Source organism: Mustelus asterias, chromosome 15 (assembly GCF_964213995.1).
Source record: "Mustelus asterias chromosome 15, sMusAst1.hap1.1, whole genome shotgun sequence".
Taxonomy (NCBI): Eukaryota; Metazoa; Chordata; class Chondrichthyes; order Carcharhiniformes; family Triakidae; genus Mustelus; species Mustelus asterias.
Genome location: NC_135815.1, coordinates 7916761 through 7941064, shown reverse-complemented (window position 1 = coordinate 7941064; position 24304 = coordinate 7916761). Strand labels below are relative to the sequence as shown.

The 24304-nt window shown below is 46.9% G+C and overlaps 2 protein-coding genes across 9 annotated transcripts in view; one reads left to right on the top strand and one right to left on the bottom strand.

The window, feature by feature from the left end:
- reps1 (RALBP1 associated Eps domain containing 1) overlaps positions 1-4245 on the bottom strand; it is a 68658-nt gene extending 64413 nt beyond the window's left edge. For 2 of the 7 annotated variants that reach the window (XM_078229440.1, XM_078229444.1), the window contains exon 1: positions 4142-4240. The gene's annotated coding sequence lies outside the window, so the exon portion shown is untranslated. Of the gene's footprint in view, positions 1-3460; positions 3653-3813; positions 3942-4141 lie in introns of those variants that run through there. The other 5 variants (XM_078229446.1, XM_078229447.1, XM_078229445.1 and 2 more) reach the window with 4 other exon arrangements.
- A 75-nt stretch (positions 4246-4320) lies between these two features.
- Positions 4321-24304, top strand: part of abracl (ABRA C-terminal like) — a 28455-nt gene continuing 8471 nt past the window's right edge. The window contains exons 1-2 of one of the 2 annotated variants that reach the window (XM_078230521.1): positions 4321-4474; positions 20894-21141. The gene's annotated coding sequence lies outside the window, so the exon portion shown is untranslated. Of the gene's footprint in view, positions 4475-20893; positions 21142-21176; positions 21304-24304 lie in introns of those variants that run through there. The other variant, XM_078230522.1, reaches the window with a different exon arrangement.

Below are 24304 nucleotides of genomic sequence, written 5' to 3'. Positions count from 1 at the left end.
TTGGATCATTCATTGAACACAGTAGGGGTCAAAGTGCGAAGACAAACATGCAATTCAGTGCCCACTCAGCCATGTTGTGCAGTGAGGGAAGGACTCCTCACAGAGTCAATGTCAAGCACCACTAAGAATAAATAGAAAGTGCAAGAGGCCGGACACTCACTCCCTCTTGGTTGTGGAAAGATAGAGGAAGACAAAGAAAAAGCAACCTGGTCTACTAATCCACAACCTGTAAACCAGTCAGAGCGCCCCACTGGCAGAAATCCAAGAGCAGATCTGCTCCTTGTGCATTCAGCCGAGGAACAGTGCGTGGGAACATAGGAGATATAACTTAGCTTTCTTAATGAGGATTACAGAAGGAGTATGTGGAAAGTGAGCAATTCATACAGACACCACCAGATCACCTCTATGTCATTAGCACCGCCAGTGTAAGAAGATTACTGTAAAGCTTAACACCACAGATGTAACTTTTACACAGCTGCTTCCTTTACAAATTACATAAACTTGTGTATTATTGAGCAGAGATGCATTATACACACAGTTTGAACTAACTTAGCTTTTGATTTTTTTTCATAAACTACAGGCTTATAAAGTAAAACTTAGATCTGAATTTGCCCTGTTACTAGGGGAGAGATAAAGTTGTCTTTCGACGTGTGCTGGAGGAATAATGCAAATTGCCTTAGACCACAACATAATCATGCACCACATTTTAACGCAAGGATTTTTTTTCTTGGAAAGATGCGAGAGACATTCAAGTGGGTGAAATGTATTCTAGTCAGTACTGAATCTTGGAGCTCACTGACTGAAGAGGCTGCATTAAAAGGAAGAAAAAGTAGTTCTGAAGAGTTGATAAAGCTAACTGAAAAAATATCTCTCTCACTGCAGCCTACGAAGATACCCACTCATCATAATTATCAAATTTAGAAACAAAACAACATCAGAAATAAAATAAAATTACATCTGTGGTGTTGCCACATCAATTAAACTTCAATTCCTCCATCTTTCTATTGAATTACCTCAATGAAGATCTATATCAGGATACTAGCTCAGACAACCTGCTCAATTGTCATTTTCTTTTCCAAAATGTATCAAGTTCAAAGTGCAATTTATTTCATAATTATTGAGGTTTATGAAAGCATCATCCAGTTTGACAATGGAATGGTGTGAGGTTTGTCAGCTTCATAGAAAAACTATGTCGTGATATGCAGTGGCATATTGATACTGAGCACTTTCAAACGTCATGTGACAAACCAAGTTGAAAAGGACGTACGCAAAGTTCAGGAACAATCACAACCAGTCCTTTTCATTGCAAAAGCAATGACTTGTATTTATGTGGGGCGTCTCCTGATCATCCAGGGTAACTTCAGTGATGACTGCATTATATCATACAGGGTTTTCACAGATCCTTTGATAAAGTTACACCTGATGATCAGGAGAGCCCCTGTGGAAATTCTATCCCAAAGCTTTTCAGTGATCAAAGTCTAATCTTCCAGCCAAGTCAAAAGCAGCACGATGCATAGTTGTGGAGAAAAACTACACACAAACTGAAGTATCATTCATTTCCTGAAACCAACTTTGAGCTCTAGTTCAAATGTAAACAAATGAATACCCCACAGTGAACACCTATTACATACAAAATCTTTTTCAGCAACTTTAAACATTCCGACTCAATTCTCTGTTTGCTTTAGTTTGAACACTAGGAAGCTCTGTGGAACAAAGGGACCTTGGTGTGTTTGTCCACAATTCTCTGAAGGCAGAAGGGTGGTGAAAAAGGCATATGGGACACTTGCCTTTATCAATCGAGGCATAGATTACAAAAGCAGGGAAGTCATGTTGGAGTTGTATAGAACTTCGGTGAGGCCACAGCTAGAGTACTGTGTGCAGTTCTGGTTGCCACATTATTGGGAGGACGTGATTGCATTGGAGGAGGAGCAGAGGAGATTTACCAGGATGCTGCCTGGGATGAAACATTTAAACTATGAAGAGAGGTTGGATAGGCTTGGGTTATTTTCATTGGAGCAGAAAAGACTGAGGGGGCGACCTGATTAAGGTGCACAGGATTGTGAGACACACAGACAAAGTTGATGAGGAGCAACTATTTCCCTGAGTTGAAGGGTCAGTCACGAGGTGACATAGGTTCAAGGTGAGGGGCAGGAGGTTTAGGGGAGATGTGAGGAAAAACCTTTTTACCCAGAGGATGGTGACAGTCTGGAATGCGTTGCCTGGGAGGGTGGTAGAGGCGGGTTGCCTCACATCCTTTAAAAGGTATCTGGATGAGCACTTGGCACATCATAACATTCAGGGCTATGGGCCAAGTGCTGGCAGATGGGATTAGGTGGGAGTTCAGTTGTTTCTAATGTGTCAGTGTGGTCTGGAGGGCCTCTTCTGCACTGCATGATTCTATGATTCTAAACAACTTGCGAATCACAGCTTTATAAAATCAACACTTCAATAATTCGCAATATTGATTTTTTTTTCAAATAATTTGATCAATCATTGTCTAATGCTTTCGATCTATAAGCCACTTGGAACAATCCCTAAAATGGAATGAGTTATCAGGAAAGTTAGAGTATAGAGCTCTGGTCAGTAAATTTAGGTATGTTTGACACAGGTTAAAATTTTAAAGACCTTCCATCACATGTCAGGGACTGGAAAACCAACTGTAGTCACCAATGCTGTCATCTTGTTCAGGGCAAGCTGAGAAGAATGTAATCCAGTGCACCAGAACACAAATCCATCCTCAGTAATTAATGACAACAGATCCATTCTTCACCATCAGAAACTGACAGTGGAATAGGAGTGCTATTTTCATTAGGTGAGCTTTTTTGTAGCTGACAAAATTGATTTGTATTGACTAATGAACTGCTGGAGGAAAATCTAGACTTTCTGCAATTGCTCATCAGGAAGGTCCTGTGCTTTGCAAATTTTCTCCCATTTGACGCATCAATGCTGAGATCACTCGGTAGTAGCCCAAGAGGTCAATCATGATCAAAGTGCAAGGTTGTGTGGATAAAGCAAAGGAGTGGAACTAGGTAGAATGCTCTTTCAGAGAGCCAGTGCAGACTCGATGAGCCAAATAACCCCCTTCTGCATTGCAAAGATTCTGTAGTTAAACCTTTACAACAATATCAAGAGACAATATCATCTTTATCCAAACTCAGGCAAGATATTAACTGGATAGCCAATAAATGTGCAAATATTTCCAAATTTTAGAGTCCAGCCACTGCCTTGGCTGACAGCCAACTTAGCACACACCAGGAAAGATAAAACAGAACAACGAAAAACATTTAAAGATTCTAGCCAAACCACAGGACACCCCAACCCACATTCTCAGACACCACAGAAGAATGATAGGCTGTTTATGCCCAATTTGTCAACGCAGAATTATACAAAATAAATGCAATAAAAAAATTAAACATAACTACACTTGCCCCAAAAGCCAGACTGGTTTACTGTAAATTACCAGGTTGTTATTGGAGAAGCTTTCAGTTGAATTCACAACCTCCTACCGCCCTTTGATTAACAAACACGGGTGCCGTCGCTGACAGTCAGTACTGTACATGATACAGATCGAAGCAAAATCTCATAGAAAACAGAAACCAGCCTGGTTGTTGGGAAACCTGAACTACAGTCCTGAATAGGCAGGAGGTATCTAAGGAACGGCTACAAGGCATTGGGAGGGGGGCAGGAGGAAGCCATTCAGACTCGCTAGCTCAGTGTGCCATTTTTCAGTACAACTAATCTGCATCCTTGAGAGCACTTTGCCCAAAATCCAAAACTGCCAGCAAGCTATATATAGAAATGCAATGGTCTCACCCTGATGTGGTCCTGCAAAGCGCAACTTTTTCCTCCCCGGGCTGTGCGCCTGCGCGGGGACCGCGGTGCAGGCTGGGAGTTGTAGTCCCCTGGCCCCCCTCCATACAGGCCGCCATGTTGGGCCCCGTTCCGCTCACATCCCAAACCCACCGCCGCCGCCGACCACCCCTAACCCGCACTTCACCCCGTGCGGACACAATAACCTCCAGACTCTGCCCAAACCGGCCGGCTGGACGCCTCCCCCTTTTTTTTCTCCACGCGTGTCCCTGAAGGAACGTTTGCCCTAGCCCACTTTTCTTTTCGTTCCCCTCCCCTCCCCCCCCCTTACCTCCTAAAGTCTTTCCAGCGTAATGGCCGCCCGGATCCCCGCGACCAGATCACTCGGCCGGAGTCCGCGGGGATCCTCATCTCGCGAGAGCGCCGCCTCATCTCGCGAGGGTCAAACTCCAAGGCTCGCGAGACTACCAGCCGCGGCCGGCCGTCAATGGCGACGAGGCTACCCTCACTGCGGCTGCGCGAGGATCCAGTTTGGAGGGGGGGGAGACGCCATCCGATGGGCGGGACGAGGAGCCAGGACCGGCGATGATTGGCTGGGAGCTGTGCGCATGCTCCTCCCCTCCTGCCCGCGCCAGTCGCGGCGGCCGTTATTTCTGGCGGGAAGGTAGGCCGCCATTTTGTGTGGATTGCACTGGTAGGAGTTCGTCACGAAGAATGGGTTACCGGTTACAACCTCCCGCTTAAAAGATCCGGAGGCATTAATCTGGAGGATTGACATCCCTGAAGTCCCGTCAAGGGACTTCAATTCACATCCGTCCCCAATCCGAGAGCTCCCTAAATCAACGAAGCGCCTCTTTGAAGTGGAGGTCACTGTTTGCAATGTGAGGAGATGGAGTGCCTCGCCCTGTCAGCTTGAACCTTGTTTGATCGAGGCCAAGATGGGATGCAAAATCTTGTCATCTTGGATCTTGTTGAGGACCATGATTGGACTTAATTTGGATTGGCTTTTTTTATTAGAGATGAATCATAGAATCCCTACAGAGCAGGAGGAGGCCATTTGGCCCATCGAGCCAGCACTGACCACAATCCCACCCATGCCCTATTTCCGTAACCCTATGTATTTACGCTGCTAATCCCCCTGTCAGTAAAGGACAATTTAGCATGGCCAATCAGCCTAACCTGCATATCTTTGGACTGTGGGAGGAAACCGGAGCACCCGGAGGAAACCCATGCAGACACGGAGAATGTGCAAACTCCACACAGACAGTGACCCGAGGCTGGAATTGAACCTGGGTTCCTGGCGCTGTAAGGCAGCAGTGCTAACCACCATGCTACCCTCTCCTTAGATAAACAAGGACAATCATAGAAATCATAGAAACCCTACAGTGCAGAAGGAGGCCATTCGGCCCATCGAGTCTGCACCGACCACAATCCCACCCAGGCCCTACCCGCTAGTCCGCTGGAACCTTGGACTGTATAGTACGTGAAGTAGAACGCACATTACAGGATCCCTCCACCGACCGACCGACAGTGGCAGCAGTATGTACCATCTACTAGATGCACTGCAGCAGATGCAAGGGAAAAACGACCATCTCCAAGTTCTCCAAATCACTCACCAGTCTGACTTGGAAATATATTGCTGTTTCTTCAGTGTTGCTGGATCAAAGTCCTGGAGCTCCCTCCCTGACAGCAATGAGGGGGTACCTACACCAGGTTGACTGAGCTAAGGTTGCCAACCCTCTCAGAATGGCTGGGAGACGGCCAGATTTCCCTTACACCTCCTTGCAGCCACCAAAGCAACCTAGGTGATTTTAACCTTCGGGTTCTGTTGCCTGGCTCCTGGTAGCCCAGAACTCGGGTAAAAGCCACATACTGTGGATGCTGGAATATGAAACAAGTTCAGAAAATGCTGGAAAATCTCGGCAGGTCTGACAGCATCTGTGGAGAGAGAATAGAGCCAACGTTTCGAGCCTCAGAACTCTGGCTTATCCAAACTTTTCATGTGGGGAGTGGGTGGAATACCTGCATTTATGTATGAGCCACGTACTCAAAATGTGCTATAACCTTTAAAAAACGTCACTGCTTGTTTCCCTGCCTGTTTTCTTTCCCACTGGCGTTGAGCCCCAGACTCAAGCGTTGAGAAAACCTCAAGTCTCAGAATTGACCCGCCCTTGAGTCACCGCTCGAGAGAGAGAAGCAGAGAACAGGAAGCCAGCCCACCCAACCAGGAGGTAACATTTCTAAAGGAGTGTGCAATTAAGCCAAGGATGACTGGCTGAATTTGCCCCTGCCTGCCTGGAAAATTAATACCACCAGTCCAGCGCCTCTAGAAAGCTTTAGCAGATCTCTGGATTGGACCATGGCTGGAAAAGAATGTTCCCCGAGAAGCTGAGACTCAAGGTAAAAGGGAATGCTGCTTCCAGCTTCCTACATTTTGCTGTGGGCTAGAAAAAGTGCACTGATGAAGCCTAAAAGTCAAACATAGAAAGCCTTCCGCTGAGACCCCTCACTCAGTTTCTCAGAGACTGGAGCCATAGTTTAGTAAAGAAAGCACTACTGCTTATGTAAAGCTAGAGAATAAAGCTAGTCAAATGGTTTTAATAGCTATTTTCAATGCTTAAAAAAAATACAAAAATGAAAATTGATGGCTTAATTTTGCATGGGTTTGGAAATGACATCAATAATCAATTGATGACCTTTGGAGAAAAAAAATTATCTTGGAATAACTTCACGCTGAGTTGGCAACCAGAATTGCAACTGTTTAAGAAAATAGCTCACTTTAGGGATGGACAATATATGCTGGCCTAGCCAGTGATGCCCACATCCCATGAAAAATTATGAATAAAAGACTGACCCAATCAGTTAAGTGCACAGGACTTGGTTCATCTGCATTTGGGGTGTTGCTGCATTTCTGATTGTCACCTTACAGAAAGGACATTATGACATTGGTAATCTAATTGAGGTGTCCAAGATGGTGAAGGGGTTTGACAAAGTAGACGTGGAGAGGATGTTTCCTCTTGTAGGCAATCTTGAACAAGAGGTCATAGTTTTAGGATAAGGGGTAGCAGATTTAAAACAGAGATGAGGCGAAATTATTTTTTTCAAAGGGTCATGAGTGTAGAATTCATTACCCCAGAGCGTGGTGGATGCTGGGACTTTGAGTAAATTTAAGGAAGAGATGGACAGATTTTTAATTAGTAAGTGTTTAAAGGGCTATGGCGAAGGGGCAGGTAAGTGGAGTTGAAGCCGAGGTGAGATCAGCCATGATCCTATTAAATGGCGGAGCAGGCTCGAGGGGCTGAATTGCCCCCTTCTGCTCCTGGTTCTTATGATCCCAGTTTTTATGAAAAAGAGTTGTAAAGGGGTACCAGTCTGATGTGGGTAACAGACAACCAGAGGAGAGACAACAGAATCTCAGTTCATTTATGCTGGAGAAGAGGAGACTGAGAAAGGATTTGATTGATGTATTCAAGATCCTTAAATGAGTATAGGCTAGTTAAATTGTAAAAAACTCTTGATCGTGGCACCAGGAACAACAGCAAGTGAGCATTGGATTGATCTCAGAACAGTAACAAGTGGATGGACAGTTTCATTAGGGCTATCTGACAAGTACCCTTGTTTCAGATTTATGTAAAGTCATAGAATTCCTATAGTGCAGAAAGAGGCCATTTGGCCCATTGAGCCTGCACATTCCCACCGAGTGCGAGTGGTTGAAGTCCCTGATCCACTATCCGATGGAGCTGCTCCTTCAGCTCAGTTGTGAGGGTTGTTTGGCCTGACTAGATGCCTCTCTGTTATATCCGTGCCTGTTTTCCTGAAGAGGGAGCAAGTGGTGTCTGCTGATATGCCTGAAGCCTTCTGTGACCGCTGGGACTGGGAGGACTAGAGTGGATCATTACTTCTGGTGATTTTATTTTGATTTGAAAGCAGAATACTACAGAGGTGGATACTGGAGAATTGTGCTAAACTTCAAAAGGACATAGGTTAGTGGAATGGGCAGACAAGTATGGAAGTGGTACTTGGTGAATTGCTCTTACAGAGAGCCAGCACCAACATGACAAGCCGAATGGCCTTTGTCCTGTATCCATTTTATGGTTCAAAGATGCTGTATATCTGAAATACAGATTTCTGACAAAAGATCATTGACTTAAAATAGCAAAATCCTGTTTCCGTCTGCACACAAAGGGCCTCTTTTTGTGTTGTAAATCTCCAGGACTTGATGTTGTTTGGTTTGTTGAGTATTTCTACCATTTTCTTATTTTCATTTGATTTAAGTCTCTTAAATTTACTCCGTATACACCTACGACTGTGTGGCCAAATTCCCCTCCAAATTGATTTTCAGGTTTGCTGATGACACCACTGTAATGGTTTGGATCGTAAACAATGATGAGACAGAGCACAAGAAAGAGATAGTAAATCTGGTGAACTGGTGCGATGACAATCTCTCCCTCAATGTCAACAAACGAAGGAGATAGTCATCGACTATCGTAGTGGAGAACAGGCCCCTGTCTACATCAATGGGGAAGAAATAGAAATGGTCGAGAGCTTCAAGTTTTTAGGTGTCCAGATCACCAACAATCTGTCCTGGTCCCCCCCATGCCAACAATATAGTTAAGAGAGCACACCCAATACCTCTGTTTCCTCAGGAGGCTAAGGAAATTTGGCATGTCCATTATGACTCTCACCAACGTTTACAGATGCATCCTTTCTGGTTGTATCACAGCTTGATATGATTCCTGCTCTGTTTGAAGCCCGCAAGAAACTACAAAGGGTCGCGAACAAAGCCCAGTCCATCATGAAAACCAACCTCCAATCCATTGACTCTGTCTACATTTCCGACTGCCTCGCGAAAGCAGCCAGCATTATCAAGGACCCCACGCACCCTGGACATACTTTCTTCCACCTTCTTCCTTCGGGAAAAAAATATAAAAGTCTGAGGTCACAAAGCAACCGACTCGAGGACAGCTTCTTCCCTGCTGCCATCAGACTTTTGAATGAACCTTATTTATATTAAGTTGATCTTTCTCTACACCCTAGCTATGACTAACACTACATTCTGCACCCTCTTCTTTCCTTCTCTATGAATGGTATGGTCTGTATAGTGCGCAAGAAACAATACTTTTCACTGTATACTAATACATGTAGTATTAATAATAAATCAAACTTTGAGTTATTCTTACAGTGGATTAGTGGTGCCTCTTTCAAATGGGCCACTTAGTTCCTCTTGACTGACAACTTAGAGTTTGGTTCAACAGGAGAATATGTCCACATCCCTTTAAATCCATCTTAAGTTTTAAAATCTCCACCCACTCCTCATTTGGCGAATACCTGTTAGCAGGTACAGGTTTGGCAAGGAACTCACATTAATTATTTATCATCAAAGTTGCAAAATAACTTTATGCTTGTTGAGCCTGACATGTTTTGTTCATTGATGTTTCTATTGCATTATGTTTGTCAATTGTTACAAATGTTTAGTTTAAGCTTGTCCAACCCATAGCCCACAGGCCATAACCAGGCCACCAAACCTCTATATCTGGTCTATGGGGCCAGTGCTCAAGCTACGGGTAAGTTCAATGAAAGATTTTGCAAAGAGCTGCTGCTCCAATTACAAGTTCATTCTTTCCTGCATCAGTGAGCCTATCAGCAGCATATGCGGGAGAAAAACAGTCTCTGATTGGAGGAACAGTGGGGGAATGGGTCTGTTTGTTTCGATAGTGCTCACTCTCACAGTCTTTGGCTGTGTGCACTCTCTCCTGCCCTCTTGTGCAGACTCCAGCCCCAGAAAGGAACACAGCTGTTGAGATTGCGGAGGTGGCAGGCAGGCCACAAGAAACAGCTGAGTTGCAGCAAAAGTGCCCGCCTGGCCCCCTGGCACCCAGACCAGCTGGAGTCCCGGACAAGGCACAGTGAAGATATGTATCCCTTCACAGCATTTCAGATATCTTCTCAGTGGGATTTCCAAATCTGGGGCTGGGTTGTGAATAAGTGAGTTTGTGGCCAGAATTATACCACCCTGGCAGTCACAGGAATCAGAGCAGATGTGGGGTGAAACGTGGAAAGGTCCATTGACCTTGGGTGAGATTTTATGCTTTCGGGACGAGTGAGGCTGTAAATTCCCGCCCTTTGTGTGAGTACGTGAACTGTGTGTGAATGAGTAAATGAGCCTGGATGAGTGAATGGATATGGGTGAGAACCCTGAGACTGGGAGTGAGCCTTGCACACGCACACACCTTGCCCTCCTGTTCCTTCCTCCCAAAAAACCTATCCACAAAGCAGTCAAGGAGAGGAGGAAAACCTAGACTGAAAGGCAACCCGCTTCTGACCCCCACTTTTGTATGAATTCTGCTGAGGCCAGCAGAGTGTGTATTCCGCCAGAGGTAAATTTAAGGTCAGTGTTAGTTAAGCCCACCTGCTTAGCTCTGGCCTGGATTCCACCCCTTCCCTGGTGACCAGGACCTGGGGCCTAGTCTGTCTCTCGCTATTGTGTGATGATATTGTGCCTTTTAAGAAATGTATTTTTATCATGTTTCTTGTAAGGGGTATGTTTGAAAGTCAGCTGTTTTTTACGGTGCCAATTTCTCTGGGTAGCTGGCAGTTCAAATGTTGAGAATGCAAGACAAGAATTAATTCATTTTCGTTTACTTAGATTTCCCTTGGGATTACAGAGTAAGGTTTTGATTAGGTTGATTGACAGAGTCATGTGATTAAGGGGAGGCATTAAGCATGCAGGAAAAAATGTTTTAGTTTCACTTTTAAAATCAACCAAAGCTGTTTAAAAGAGATGGTTCTTTCTCTTTGAAAAGATCTCTCTCTCTCTCTCTCTCTCCAGAGGTGTTCAATAAGCTCTAGGACTGTTAGCAAGTACAAGCACATAAGCCTGTGATTAAAATGTTGGTCTGAGGAATCGGATGATCTCCTACGGGACTGCTTAGAGTCAGTGGACTGGTCAGTATTTAAAAACTCTGCGACCAGCCTGAACGAGTATACAGTAACTGACTTCATTAGTAAGTGTGTAGAAGACTGTGTGCCAAAGGAGCAAATCCGTGGTTTCCCAATCGGAAACCATGGATGAAGAGGGATATCCACTGCTTGCTGAAGTCCAGGTCTGAGACGTTCAAGTCAGGCGACCCTGACTGATACAAGAAAGCCAGATATGATCTAAGGCAATCCATCACAGATGTGAAAAGACAGTACTGGACCAAGCTAGAGTCCCAGGCTAGCCACACTGACCCCCGCCGACTATGGCAAGGTCTGCAAGACCTAACAGGCTACAAACGAAGGCATGTAAAATTGCTGGCACCAACGCACCCCTCCCTGATGAGCTCAATGCATTCTATGCCTGTTTTGAGTAAGACGTCAGCGAGAGCACGCCCTCCACCCTGGAAGCCTCCGATGAACCTGTTTCTAAGGTCACCACTGCAGATGTCAGAGCAGCCTTCTCGAAGGTCAACCCACGGAAAGCAACTGGCCCGATTGGGGCACCCAGACGAGCACTCAGATCCTGCACAGACCAGCTGGCCGGGGTATTCGCATACATCTTCAAACTCTCTTTACTACAATCTGAGGTCCCTCTCTGCTTCAAGAAGATGACCATCATCCCGGTACCAAAGAAAAGCCAAGCAGCGTGCCTTAATGACTATCGTCCGTTGGCTCTGACATCCATCATTATGAAGTGCTTCGAAAGGTTTGTCATGGCACGAATCAATTTCAGCCTCCCGGACTACCTGGATCCACTACAGTTCGCCTACCGCTGCAACAGGTCCACAGCAGATGCCACCGCCCTGCCCTGCACTCAACCCTGGAACACCTAGATAACAGAGACATCTATGTCAGAGTCCAATTTATTGACTACAGCTCAGCCTTCAACACCACTATTCCTACAAAACTCATCTTCTAACTCCGTGACCTGGGGTTTGGCTCCTCCCTCTGCGACTGGATCCTGAACTTCGTAACCCACAGACCGCAATCAGTAAGGATAGGCAACAACACCTACTTAACGATCATCCTCAACCCCAGTGCCCCACAAGGCTGTGTCCTCAGCCCCTACTACTTATACACTTATGACTGTGGCCAAATTCCCCTCCAACTCAATATTCAAGTTTGCTAATGACACCACCATAGTGGATCGAATCTCAAACAATGACGAGATGGAATACAGGAATGAGAAAGTATCTGGTGAACTGGTGCGACGACAATAATCTCTCCATCAATGTCAACAAAATGAAGGAGATAGTCATCGACTTCAGGAAATGTAGTGGAAAACATGCCCCATCTACATCAATGGGGACAAAGTAGAAATGGTCGAGAGCTTCAAGTTTTTAGGTGTCCAAATCACCAACAACCTGTCCTGGCTCCCCCTGTGCCAACACTATAAGAAAGCCCACCAATGCCTCTACTTTCTCAGAAGACTGGGGACATTTGGCCTGTCAGCTACGGCTCTCACCAACTTTTACAGATGCACCATAGAAAGCATTCTTTCTGGTTGTATCACAGCTTGGTATGGCTCCTGCTTTGCCCAAGACCACAAGAAGCTACAATGGGTCATGAATGTAGCCCAATCCATCACGCAAACCAGCCTCCCTTCCATTTACTCTGTCCACACTTTCTGCTGCGTTGGAAAAGCAGCCAGCATAATCAAGGACCCCATGCACCCCGGACATTCTCTCTTCCACCTTCTTCCGTCGGGAAAAAGATACAAAAGTCTGATGTCACGTACCAACTGACTCAAGAACAGCTTCTTCTCTGCTGCCATCAGACTTTTGAATGGACCTACCTCGCACTAAGTTGATCTTTCTCTACACCCTAGCTATAACTGGCACACTACATTCTGCACTCTCTCCTTTCCTTCTCTATGACTGGTATGCTTTGTCTGTATAGCGTGCAGGAAACAATACTTTTCACTGTAAATTTAAACATGTGACAATAAATCGAATCAAACTGATTTTGAAGAGGGGTTTTAACTCTAAGAGGAATATTGCTTGAATTGGTACAAATAGAGATAGGTTAGCAGTTAAGAATTGTATCTTGCCATGTTTGAGTACTATTCATATGTTAAGCTGATTCATTTTTATAGTTAAGTTATATTGTTAAATAAAGTTTGTTTTTATAAAAGTTCCTGGGTTTGCCAATAGAATCACACCTGGAGTAAAACATTTTATTCTCGTACTAATGCCAAAATAGAAAAACTTTTGGGGTTTAGTCTGGCTCCATAATATGCCTTGGGATTTCTGATCAGTACCCTAGCAAAAATTGGGGTATTTTTTCCAGGATTAAAAGCTGTAAAACTGTGTGTGTCTTAAAACTGAGATTGGCAGCAGGAATATCAGATGATTTTGAGTTAGTTCATAAATCAAGGTTTCGGTTTCGACATCAATTTCAATCTGAGGGATACAAACTGGGGAAAAGAGGAATCCTCAGGTGGTAAAGGCAAAAGAGATCTTGTTGGAGATAGTCAGAATAGTTTACCTCAGGTTAAAAAGGAAACATATGAAAGTGGAAGAAAAATAAAAAAAACTCCGATGTTTTCATTGTAATAATGTTGGGCACACAAAGTCAGTGGTGATGGCTTAAGAAAAGCACTTGGAAGGCAGATGTGGTAAAACAGGATAAGCCAGTGAGGTTTGTTAAAGTGGTAAAGGATGCCATGGTTGAATCAAAGGGGTGCAAAAGAATATACAGGGTTAGTTGATAAGCAAGTGCCAGATCTCTTTAAAGAATTTATTTGTGTAGGTAAGGTTTACTCGTGTACAAAGTAGGTAAAGAAATTAAGATCTTAAGATCTTTAATGGTGAGAGATGAGATATGTAGTTCAGAACGAGTATTGCCAGAAAAGGTGGCAGTATATGGGATTCAAGGTGAAAAGAGTAGTGTTCCATTATGTAAACCAAGGTTGGAGAGTCAGGTGAGAAGTGGTAGTAGTATTAAGAGAAATTGCCCTTTTCAGGGATACGGCGTATCCCGAATGATATAACTGGATCACAAGTGGGAGTGATGCCTACTGTGGTTGAAAAGCAGTGGAAAATCAAACAACTGTTGTGTTGCAGGAAGCATTTTTCCAGAATGTGTGGTAACAAGATCACAAAGCCGCAGGTTGAGACGAGGAGAAATCGAATAAAGATAAGGAAACTGAGGTTCAGTTATCAGAAAACATTGTTGACCAAATGGTTGAGAAAGGACAAAAACAGGTGGAGTATGAAGCAGATGTCTTCAGTTCAGGAAAGTTGGCAGAATTACAACAGAAAGACGTAGAAATAAAGCAGTTGTATCAGAAAGATTACACAGAGGAAGAATCTGCACGTATACCAAAGTTTTATTATATTAAAAATGATGAGGAAGTAGAGAACTTTACATATTCAGGATGCAAAATGGGCAGAAGTTCATCAAGTTGTTTTACCGGTGGGATATAGAAAGGAGGTGTTGCGGGTAGCGCATGAGGTTCCAGTAGGAGGTCATTTAAGAGTAAGGAAAACTCCAATAAAAAACAAAATTATTTTTATTGGCTGGGATCTTATAAAGATGTAATAGAATTTTGCTGTAAGTGTCACACATGTCAGACAATAAGAAAACCTCAAGTGGTAATCAAACAAGCACCCTTAATACCCATTCCAGCATTTGAGGTCCCTTTACAAGGGTCCTAATTGATTATGTGGGACCCCTAAGTGTGAATTAGTATTTGTTGGCCATAATAGATGTATCTACTAGATTTCTGGTGGCCATTCCATTCCGTAATCTTAGTTAAAAGGATTGTAGAGGAGTTACTTAAATTTCTTACCAGATACAGACTAATCACGGAAATCCAATCAGATCAAGGATCCAATTTTGCACGGTAGCACAGTGGATGGCACTGCTGCTTCACAGCTCCAGGGACCTGGGTTCGATTCCCGGCTTGGGCCACTGTCTGTGTGGAGTTTGCACATTCTCCTCGTGTCTGCGTGGGTTTCCTCCGGGTGCTCCGGTTTCCTCCCACAGTCCAAAGATGTGCGGGTTAGGTTGATTGGCCGTGCTAAAATTGTCCCTTAGTGTCCTGGGATGCGTAGATTAGAGGGATTAGTGGGTAAAATATGTAGGGATATGGGGGTAGGGCCTGGGTGGGATTGTGGTCGGTGCAGACTCGATGGGCCGAAAGGCCTCTTTCTGTACTGTAGGGTTTCAATGATTTCTGTGATATTATGGATAGTTTAGGAGTAATGCAATTTAAATCAACTGTGTATTGTCCAGAATCACAGGGAGCTAGTCACATGAGCAGCCTGGGAATGGAGGGATACAAACGATTGGTCTAGTTGGACCAAGGAGCGGCACAGGCTTGGAGGGCCGAAGGGCCTGTTTCCTGTGCTGTACTGTTCTTTGTTCTTTGCTCTTTGAAACAGTGGCATCATACTTTAAAGATCATGCCGAGGGCTTATAATCAGGATTATCCAGAGGATTGGGGTAAAGGAATTGCATTTGTACTTTTTGTAATTAGGAACGCACCTAATGAATCACTAAATTCAGTTCCTTTGAATTGATCTTTGGTCATGAGGTAAGATACTCACTTAAATTGATCAAGGAGAAATTGGTGAGTCAGCGTCTGAGACTGTATTGTTGGACTATGTGTCAAACGAGGTAAAGATTAATTTAAGATTTAATTTCTCAAATATTGATTGGAATCTCCCTAGAGTAAGGGGTGTAGATGGGGAGGAGTTTGTTAGGTGTGTTCAGGAGGGTTTCTTGACACAGTATGTAGATAAGCCTACAAGAGGAGAGGCTGTACTTGATTTGGTATTGGGAAATGAACCTGGTCAGGTGTCAGATCTCTCAGTGGGAGAGCATTTTGGAGATAGTGATCATAATTCTATCTCCTTTACAATAGCATTGTAGAGAGATAGGATCAGACAAGTTAGAAAAGTGTTTAATTGGAGTGAGGGGAATTATGAAGCTATCAGGCAGGAAATTGGAGGCTTAAATTGGAAAGAGGTTTTCTCAGGGAAATGTACGGAAGAAATGTGGCAAATTTTCAGGGAATATTTGTCTGGAGTTCTGCATAGCAACGTTCCAATGAGACAGGGAAGTTATGGTAGGTTACCGGAACCGTGGTATACAAAGGCTGTAATGAATCTAGTCAAGAAGAAAAGAAAAGCGTACAAAAGGTTCAGGGAGCTAGGTAATGTTAGAGATCTAGAACAGTATACGGCTAATAGGAAGGATCTTAAGAAGGAAATTAGGAGAGCCAGAAGGGGTCATGAGAAGGCTTTGGCAGGCAGGATTAAGGAAAACTCCAAGGCATTCTACAAGTATGTGAAGAGCAAGAGGATAAGACGTGAAAGAATAGGACCTATCAAGTGTGACGGTGGGAAAGTTTGTATGGAACCGGAAGAAATAGCAGAGGTACTTAATGAATACTTTACTTCAGTATTCACTATGGAAAAGGATCTTGGTGGTTGTAGTGCAGACTTGCAGCGGACTGAAAAGCTTGAGCATGTAGATATTAAGAAAGAGGATGTGTTGGAGCTTTTAAAAAGCATCAAGTTAGATAGGTCGTCGGGACCGGATGAGATGTACCCCAGGCTACAGTGGGAGGCGAGGGAGGAGATTGCTGAGCCTCTGGCGATGATCTTAGCATCATCAATGGAGACGGGAGAGGTTCCGAAGGATTGGAGGATTGCGGATGTTGTTCCTTTATTCAAGAAAGGGAGTAGAGATAGTCCTGGAACTTATAGACCAGTGAGTCTAATCTCAGTGGTTGGTAAGTTGATGGTGAAGATCCTGAGAGGCAGGATTTATGAACATTTGGAGAGGTATAATATGATTAAGAATAGTCAGCATAGCTTTGTCAAAGGTAGATGATGCCTTACGAGCCTGGTTGAATTTTTTGAGGATGTGACTAAACACATTGATGAAGGAAGAGCAGTAGATGTAGTATATATGGACTTCAGCAAGGCACTTGATAAGGTGCCCCATGCAAGGCTTATTGAGAAAGTGAGGGGGCATGGGATCCAAGGGGACACTGCTTTGTGGATCCAGAACTGGCTTGCTCACAGAAGGCAAAGAGTGGTTATAGATGGGTCATATTCTGAATGGAGGTCGGTCATCAGTGGAGTGCCCCAGGATCTGTTCTGGGACCCTTACTCTTTGTGATTTTTATAAATGACCTGGATGAGGAAGTGGAGGGATGGGTTGGTAAGTTTGCTGATGACACAAAGGTTGGAGGTGTTGTGGATAGTGTGGAGGGATGTCAGAAGTTGCAGCAAGACATTGATAGGATGCAAGACTGGGCGGAGAAGTGGCAGATGGAGTTTAACCCAGATAAGTGTGAGGTGGTTCATTTTGGCAGGTCAAATAGGATGGCGGAATATAATATTAATGGTAGGACTCTTGGCAGTGTGGAAGATCAGAAGGATCTTGGGGTCCGAGTTCATAGGACGCTCAAAACAGCTGTGCAGGTTGAGGCTGTGGTTAAGAAGGCGTATGGTGTACTGACCTTCATCAATCGAGGAATTGAGTTTAGGATTCGTGAGATAATGTTGCAGCTATATAGGACCCTGGTCAGACCCCACTTGGAGTACTGTGCTCAGTTCTGGTCGCCTCATTACAGGAAGGATGTGGAAGCCATAGAAAAGGTGCAGAGGAGATTTACAAGGATGTTGCCTGGGTTGGGGGGCATGCCTTATGAGGATAGGTTGAGTGAGCTCGGCCTTTTCTCCTTGGAGAGACGAAGGATGAGGGGTGACCTGATAGAGGTGTACAAGATGTTGAGAGGTATTGATCGAGTGGACAGTCAGGCTTTTTCCTAGGGCTGAAATGGTTGCCACAAGAGGACACAGGTTTAAGGTGCTGGGGAGTAGGTACAGAGGAGATGTCGGGGGTAAGTTTTTCACTCAGAGGGTGGTGGGTGCGTGGAATGGGCTGCCAGCAACAGTGGTGGAGGCGGATTCGATAGGGTCTTTTAAGAGACTTTTGGATAAGTACACGGAACTTAATAAGATAGAGGGTTATAGGTAAGCCTAGTAATCGCTCAGGTAGGGACATGTTCGGCACAACTTTGTGGGCTGAAGGGCCTGTATTGTGCTGTAGTTTTTCTATGTTTCTATATTTCTAGAGCTGGTGAGTTGACTAAACGACATTTAAAGGTGGGACAGTATGTGATGAAGAAAGCAGATTTTTAAAAATCAAAAATTTGTAGTTTTGCTAGTGGGGATAAAGTATTAGTATTATTACCAGTGATAGGTAAACAATTAAAAGCAAGGTTTAGTGGGCCTTATCAAATAGAAAGAAAATTGAATGAGGTGGATTATTTGATAACGTCAGATAGAAGGTAAACTCAAAGAGTGTCATGCTAATATGCTCAAATGATACTTTGATGGAAAGGAAAGCAGAAGCAGGATGTGTTCGTTGTTACAACTCAGAGTGAAGAATCAAATCCAGATGATTCTGAATTTGACATTCCTCAAATTAGATTGTCCGATGAGGAAGTAATCAGACATTAGCATAAATTACTGAGTTAGCTTCTGGAGGAAAATCAAAATGACTTGAAAGTGTTATTTCAATCACATAGAGCTATCTGTGGAAATAAACTGGGAAGGCTAAAGTAATTGTGCATGATGTAGATGTAGAAAATGCTGTTCCAATTGAGCAATATCCATATAGGCTTAACCCATTCAAATTGGCACAGGCTCTGAAGGAAAAGCTGACATTTGTTCAGACTGAGATTCAGCAGCCGGAAGACTCGATCAAACACGACAAAGGGCTGGTGGAGAGTTACAAATCTCAGTTAATGAAGACATAAATGGAGGCAGATGAGTGCAATGTGAAACTGTCGAACACAGAGAAGAACAATGTTGATCAATCAAGCAATCATACGTGATCTCAAAATGCAAATTGAGGAGCAGAAACATTTTGCTACAGCAGATTAAAGAAACAACGATGTGAAGTGAGAGTGATGAAAGTGTACCATCATTCCAAATGAACTGGTGGAATAATTAATCTATACAGCTTGCACAGACATGGATACCCAGAGAAACAGCACTGTTCATGACTGATGTTCTTCACAACAGCATAACATCAATTTATTGATTCATTAGGTGCATTCCTAATTGCAAAAAGTACAAATGGAATTCCTTTATCTCAATCCAATGATCACTAAAACCATAATTACAACAAATCCTGACACCAAAGAATCCAATCTGCTATATATCTTTGCCAACAAATATGCAGAAAATGATGATGAAGATCCAGAACAAGCAATGGAATTATTAACTGCACTGAAACAGAAAGATATACAATTGGAGACTCTGGAAAGAATGTTGAATATGCCATTTCACAACAGGAGGTGGAGTTGAACTACCTGACAGAGGAACTGTCAATCTGTCAAGGCCATCTAACAAGAAAGGGGACAAATAAAGTAACCGTTCTGGATGGTCCTGAACATGTGAGGTTGAGAAAACATACAAAGGGATAGATTCTCTTTGACAAAGTCAATGAGCAGCTCAACCTTCTGAAAAAGATTACTTCATTTTGACATTTCGAGACTCTGAAAATTGTAAGAACTGTTTGGACTCAGCGAAGGAATTTAAAAAGCAAATCCAAAGTGATTTGCGCCAGTTTGCATTCAATATAAAGTTTTACCTCCAGCAGTTAATATTTGTATCTTGTCATGTTTAAGTACTGTTCAAATGTTAAACATTAAGCTGCTTCATTTGTTATAGTCTAACTGAGCTGTTAGTAAAGTTTGTTTTGATAAAAGTTCCCAAGTTTGCCAATAGAATCACACCTGGAGTGAACTATCTTATTCTCACACTATGTCTAAATAGAAAATTGTTGGGGTCTAGTCTGGCTGCATAATATACCTTGGGTTTGGTACCCTAACACTGCTTCTTAAGTGAAAAGTCAAAAACGGTTCTATTGGCGAATTCTGTTAGTTGGAACTTTTTAATGATCATTGTTATTAATTGCACTTTTTTGAAAAATGATCAATTTATTGCTTTGACATTTTAAAAAAAAACATGTTTAATGTTGAGCCAAATCTTGCCTTGCCAGAACTTGCTCATCAGCCCATTAAGTGAGAAAAAATGGAAACAGTGGGTGTTTCTGGGAGTGTCACTATTTACAGTGGGTGTTTCTGGGAGTGTCACTATTTACAGTGGGTGTTTCTGGGAGTGTCACTATTTACAGTGGGTGTTTCTGGGAGTGTCACTATTTACAATGGGTGTTTCTGGGAGTGTCAATATTTACAGTGGGTGTTTCTGGGAGTGTCAATATTTACAATGGGTGTTTCTGGGAGTGTCAATATTTACAATGGGTGTTTCTGGGAGTGTCAATATTTACAGTGGGTGTTTCTGGGAGTGTCACTATTTACAATGGGTGTTTCTGGGAGTGTCAATATTTACAGTGGGTGTTTCTGGGAGTGTCAATATTTACAGTGGGTGTTTCTGGGAGTGTCAATATTTACAGTGGGTGTTTCTGGGAGTGTCAATATTTACAGTGGGTGTTTCTGGGAGTGTCACTATTTACAATGGGTGTTTCTGGGAGTGTCACTATTTACAGTGGGTGTTTCTGGGAGTGTCAATATTTACAGTGGGTGTTTCTGGGAGTGTCAATATTTACAGTGGGTGTTTCTGGGAGTGTCAATATTTACAGTGGGTGTTTCTGGGAGTGTCAATATTTACAGTGGGTGTTTCTGGGAGTGTATTTATAGTAGGTTCCTGGGAGTGTCTATATTTACAGTGGGTCCCCGGGAGTGTCACTATTTATAGTGGGTGTTTCCAGGAGTGTCTATATTTTCAGTGGGTGTTTCTGGGAGCGTCTCTATTTACAATGGGTGTTTCTGGGAGTCAATATTTACAGTGGGTACCTGGGCGTGTCTATGTTTACATTGGGTTCCTGGGAGTGTCAATATTTACAGTGGGACCCCGGGAGTGTCAATATTTACAATGGGTGTTCCTGGGAGCGTCAATATTTACAGGGAACCCAGGGACCATGTCAATATTTACAGGGCGTCCATAATGTGTCACTATTTACAGGGCATTATAAAAGGGTGTCACTGTGCAGGAGGGTTCCCAAAAACCTGATTTACGCCAATTAACTCAGAGTCCACTTTTCTGCATTATAGAAAAATAACTGGGACACAATTCGAGTCACCCATCATGAAGGGCACCTAGTTCATCACTGGTCACACACGCAGACACGACTCTCCAAGAGGATGTGAACATAACCCTGGTGGAAATCCGCTCAAACTCACAGAAAGGTTCCTGACGTCAGCTCAGGGAGCCGGTCTTTTTCTGAACTTCCTCATCTTTAACACTTCCTGTACTTGAGCTTGTTAATTACTTGTGGTAAACCAGCAGAGACAGAAGGAAAGTATGTCGATTTATCTATTTTGCTTTTGCCATTTAATGTATCTATGGGATAGGTAGTTGTATCTGGGAGGAGGGTTAGAGAAATTGAATTGGACTTTAAGGAAAGAAGCGCTAGCAGCTATTAAATACATTGGTTCATCCGGATTTTGCAGCAAACGATCAGGTTTGGTTTTTCATTCTGACTGCAATTCGAATGGGAGTGTTCTTTTTAAGTGGACGCATGGATTCAGTGATCAAGGTTGTTTTTGGGCAATGCGATAGTTCAGAAGAGGTGTTTTGTTGTATAATATATAATAGATGTCCGGTTGTGCTGGGCGTTGGTAAAGCGAGTTACTTCCGTGCTGGTTACTCACGTGTCGCTCAAGGGATGAATCGGAAACGCTGCCGTTTCCAAATATTGCAGCGCCCCAGTTTCTGGGGAGCCATGGGGGTTGCTCTAATTACAGATTTCATTCTTTGCTTTTCTGCGTGAGATGTTTCATATATTGTACCAACGCCCAGAACATTTCTTGCTCGATTTCTTTTCCTTTCAACCCGCAGACGCCCCTGGCCCTCTCCCTGCTTCTCCCCTCTGCCCCTCCCCCCCCCCCAAAGCTCTGGCCCCTGCCCCCTTCACTCCCCCCTGCCCCCTTCACTCCCCCTCTGCCCCCTTCACTCCCCCTCTGCCCCCTTCACTCCCCCTCTGCCCCCTTCACTCCCCCTCTGCCCCCTTCACTCCCCCTCTGCCCCCTTCACTCCCCCTCTGCCCCCTTCACTCCCCCTCTGCCCCCTTCACTCCCCCTCTGCCCCCTTCACTCCCCCTCTGCCCCCTTCACTCCCCCTCTGCCCCCTTCACTCCCCCTCTGCCCCCTTCACTCCCCCTCTGCCCCCTTCACTCCCCCTCTGCCCCCTTCACTCCCCCTCTGCCCCCTTCACTCCCCCTCTGCCCCCTTCACTCCCCCTCTGCCCCCTTCACTCCCCCTCTGCCCCCTTCACTCCCCCTCTGCCCCCTTCACTCCCCCTCTGCCCCCTTCACCCCCCTCTGCCCCCTTCACTCCCCCTCTGCCCCCTTCACTCCCCCTCTGCCCCCTTCACTCCCCCTCTGCCCCCTTCACTCCCCCTCTGCCCCCTTCACTCCCCCTCTGCCCCCTTCACTCCCCCTCTGCCCCCTTCACTCCCCCTCTGCCCCCTTCACTCCCCCTCTGCCCCCTTCACTCCCCCTCTGCCCCCTTCACCCACCCTCAGCCCCCTTCACCCACCCTCTGCCCCCTTCACCCCCCTCTGCCCCCTTCACCCCCCTCTGCCCCCTTCACCCCCCTCTGCCCCCTTCACCCCCCCTCTGGCCCCATCACCCCCCCTCTGGCCCCATCACCCCCCCTCTGGCCCCATCACCCCCCCTCTGGCCCCATCACCCCCCCTCTGGCCCCATCACCCCCCCCCCCTGTGGCCCCATCACCCCCCCCTGGCCCCATCACCCCCCCCTGGCCCCATCACCCCCCCTCTGGCCCCATCACCCCCCCTCTGGCCCCATCACCCCCCCTCTGGCCCCATCACCCCCCCTCTGGCCCCCTTCGCCCCCCCTCTGCCCCCTTCGCCCCCCTCTGCCCCCTTCGCCCCCCTCTGCCCCCTTCGCCCCCCTCTGCCCCTTCGCCCCCCTCTGCCCCTTCGCCCCCCTCTGCCCCTTCGCCCCCCTCTGCCCCTTCGCCCCCCTCTGCCCCTTCGCCCCCCTCTGCCCCTTCGCCCCCCTCTGCCCCCTTCGCCCCCCTCTGCCCCCTTCGCCCCCCTCTGCCCCCTTCGCCCCCCTCTGCCCCCTTCGCCCCCCTCTGCCCCCTTCGCCCCCCTCTGCCCCCTTCGCCCCCCTCTGCCCCCTTCGCCCCCCTCTGCCCCCTTCGCCCCCCTCTGCCCCCTTCGCCCCCCTCTGCCCCCTTCGCCCCCCTCTGCCCCCTTCGCCCCCCTCTGCCCCCTTCGCCCCCCTCTGCCCCCTTCGCCCCCCTCTGCCCCCTTCGCCCCCCTCTGCCCCCTTCGCCCCCCTCTGCCCCCTTCGCCCCCCTCTGCCCCCTTCGCCCCCCTCTGCCCCCTTCGCCCCCCTCTGCCCCCTTCGCCCCCCTCTGCCCCCTTCGCCCCCCTCTGCCCCCTTCGCCCCCCTCTGCCCCCTTCGCCCCCCTCTGCCCCCTTCGCCCCCCTCTGCCCCCTTCACCCCCCTCTGCCCCCTTCACCCCCCTCTGCCCCCTTCACTCCCCCTCTGCCCCCTTCACCCACCCTCAGCCCCCTTCACCCACCCTCTGCCCCCTTCACCCCCCTCTGCCCCCTTCACCCCCCTCTGCCCCCTTCACCCCCCTCTGCCCCCTTCACCCCCCTCTGCCCCCTTCACCCCCCTCTGCCCCCTTCACCCCCCCTCTGGCCCCATCACCCCCCCTGTGGCCCCATCACCCCCCCTCTCCCCATCACCCCCCCCCCTGTGGCCCCATCACCCCCCCCTGGCCCCATCACCCCCCCCTGGCCCCATCACCCCCCCCTGGCCCCATCACCCCCCCTCTGGCCCCATCACCCCCCCTCTGGCCCCATCACCCCCCCTCTGGCCCCATCACCCCCCCTCTGGCCCCATCACCCCCCCTCTGGCCCCCTTCGCCCCCCTCTGCCCCCTTCGCCCCCCTCTGCCCCCTTCGCCCCCCTCTGCCCCCTTCGCCCCCCTCTGCCCCCTTCGCCCCCCTCTGCCCCCTTCGCCCCCCTCTGCCCCCTTCGCCCCCCTCTGCCCCCTTCGCCCCCCTCTGCCCCCTTCGCCCCCCTCTGCCCCCTTCGCCCCCCTCTGCCCCCTTCGCCCCCCTCTGCCCCCTTCGCCCCCCTCTGCCCCCTCTGCCCCCTTCGCCCCCCTCTGCCCCCTTCGCCCCCCTCTGCCCCCTTCGCCCCCCTCTGCCCCCTTCGCCCCCCTCTGCCCCCTTCGCCCCCCTCTGCCCCCTTCGCCCCCCTCTGCCCCCTTCGCCCCCCTCTGCCCCCTTCGCCCCCTCTGCCCCCTTCGCCCCCCTCTGCCCCCTTCGCCCCCCTCTGCCCCCTTCGCCCCCCTCTGCCCCCTTCACCCCCCTCTGCCCCCTTCACCCACCCTCTGCCCCCTTCACCCCCCTCTGCCCCCTTCACCCCCCTCTGCCCCCTTCACCCCCCTCTGCCCCCTTCACCCCCCCTCTGGCCCC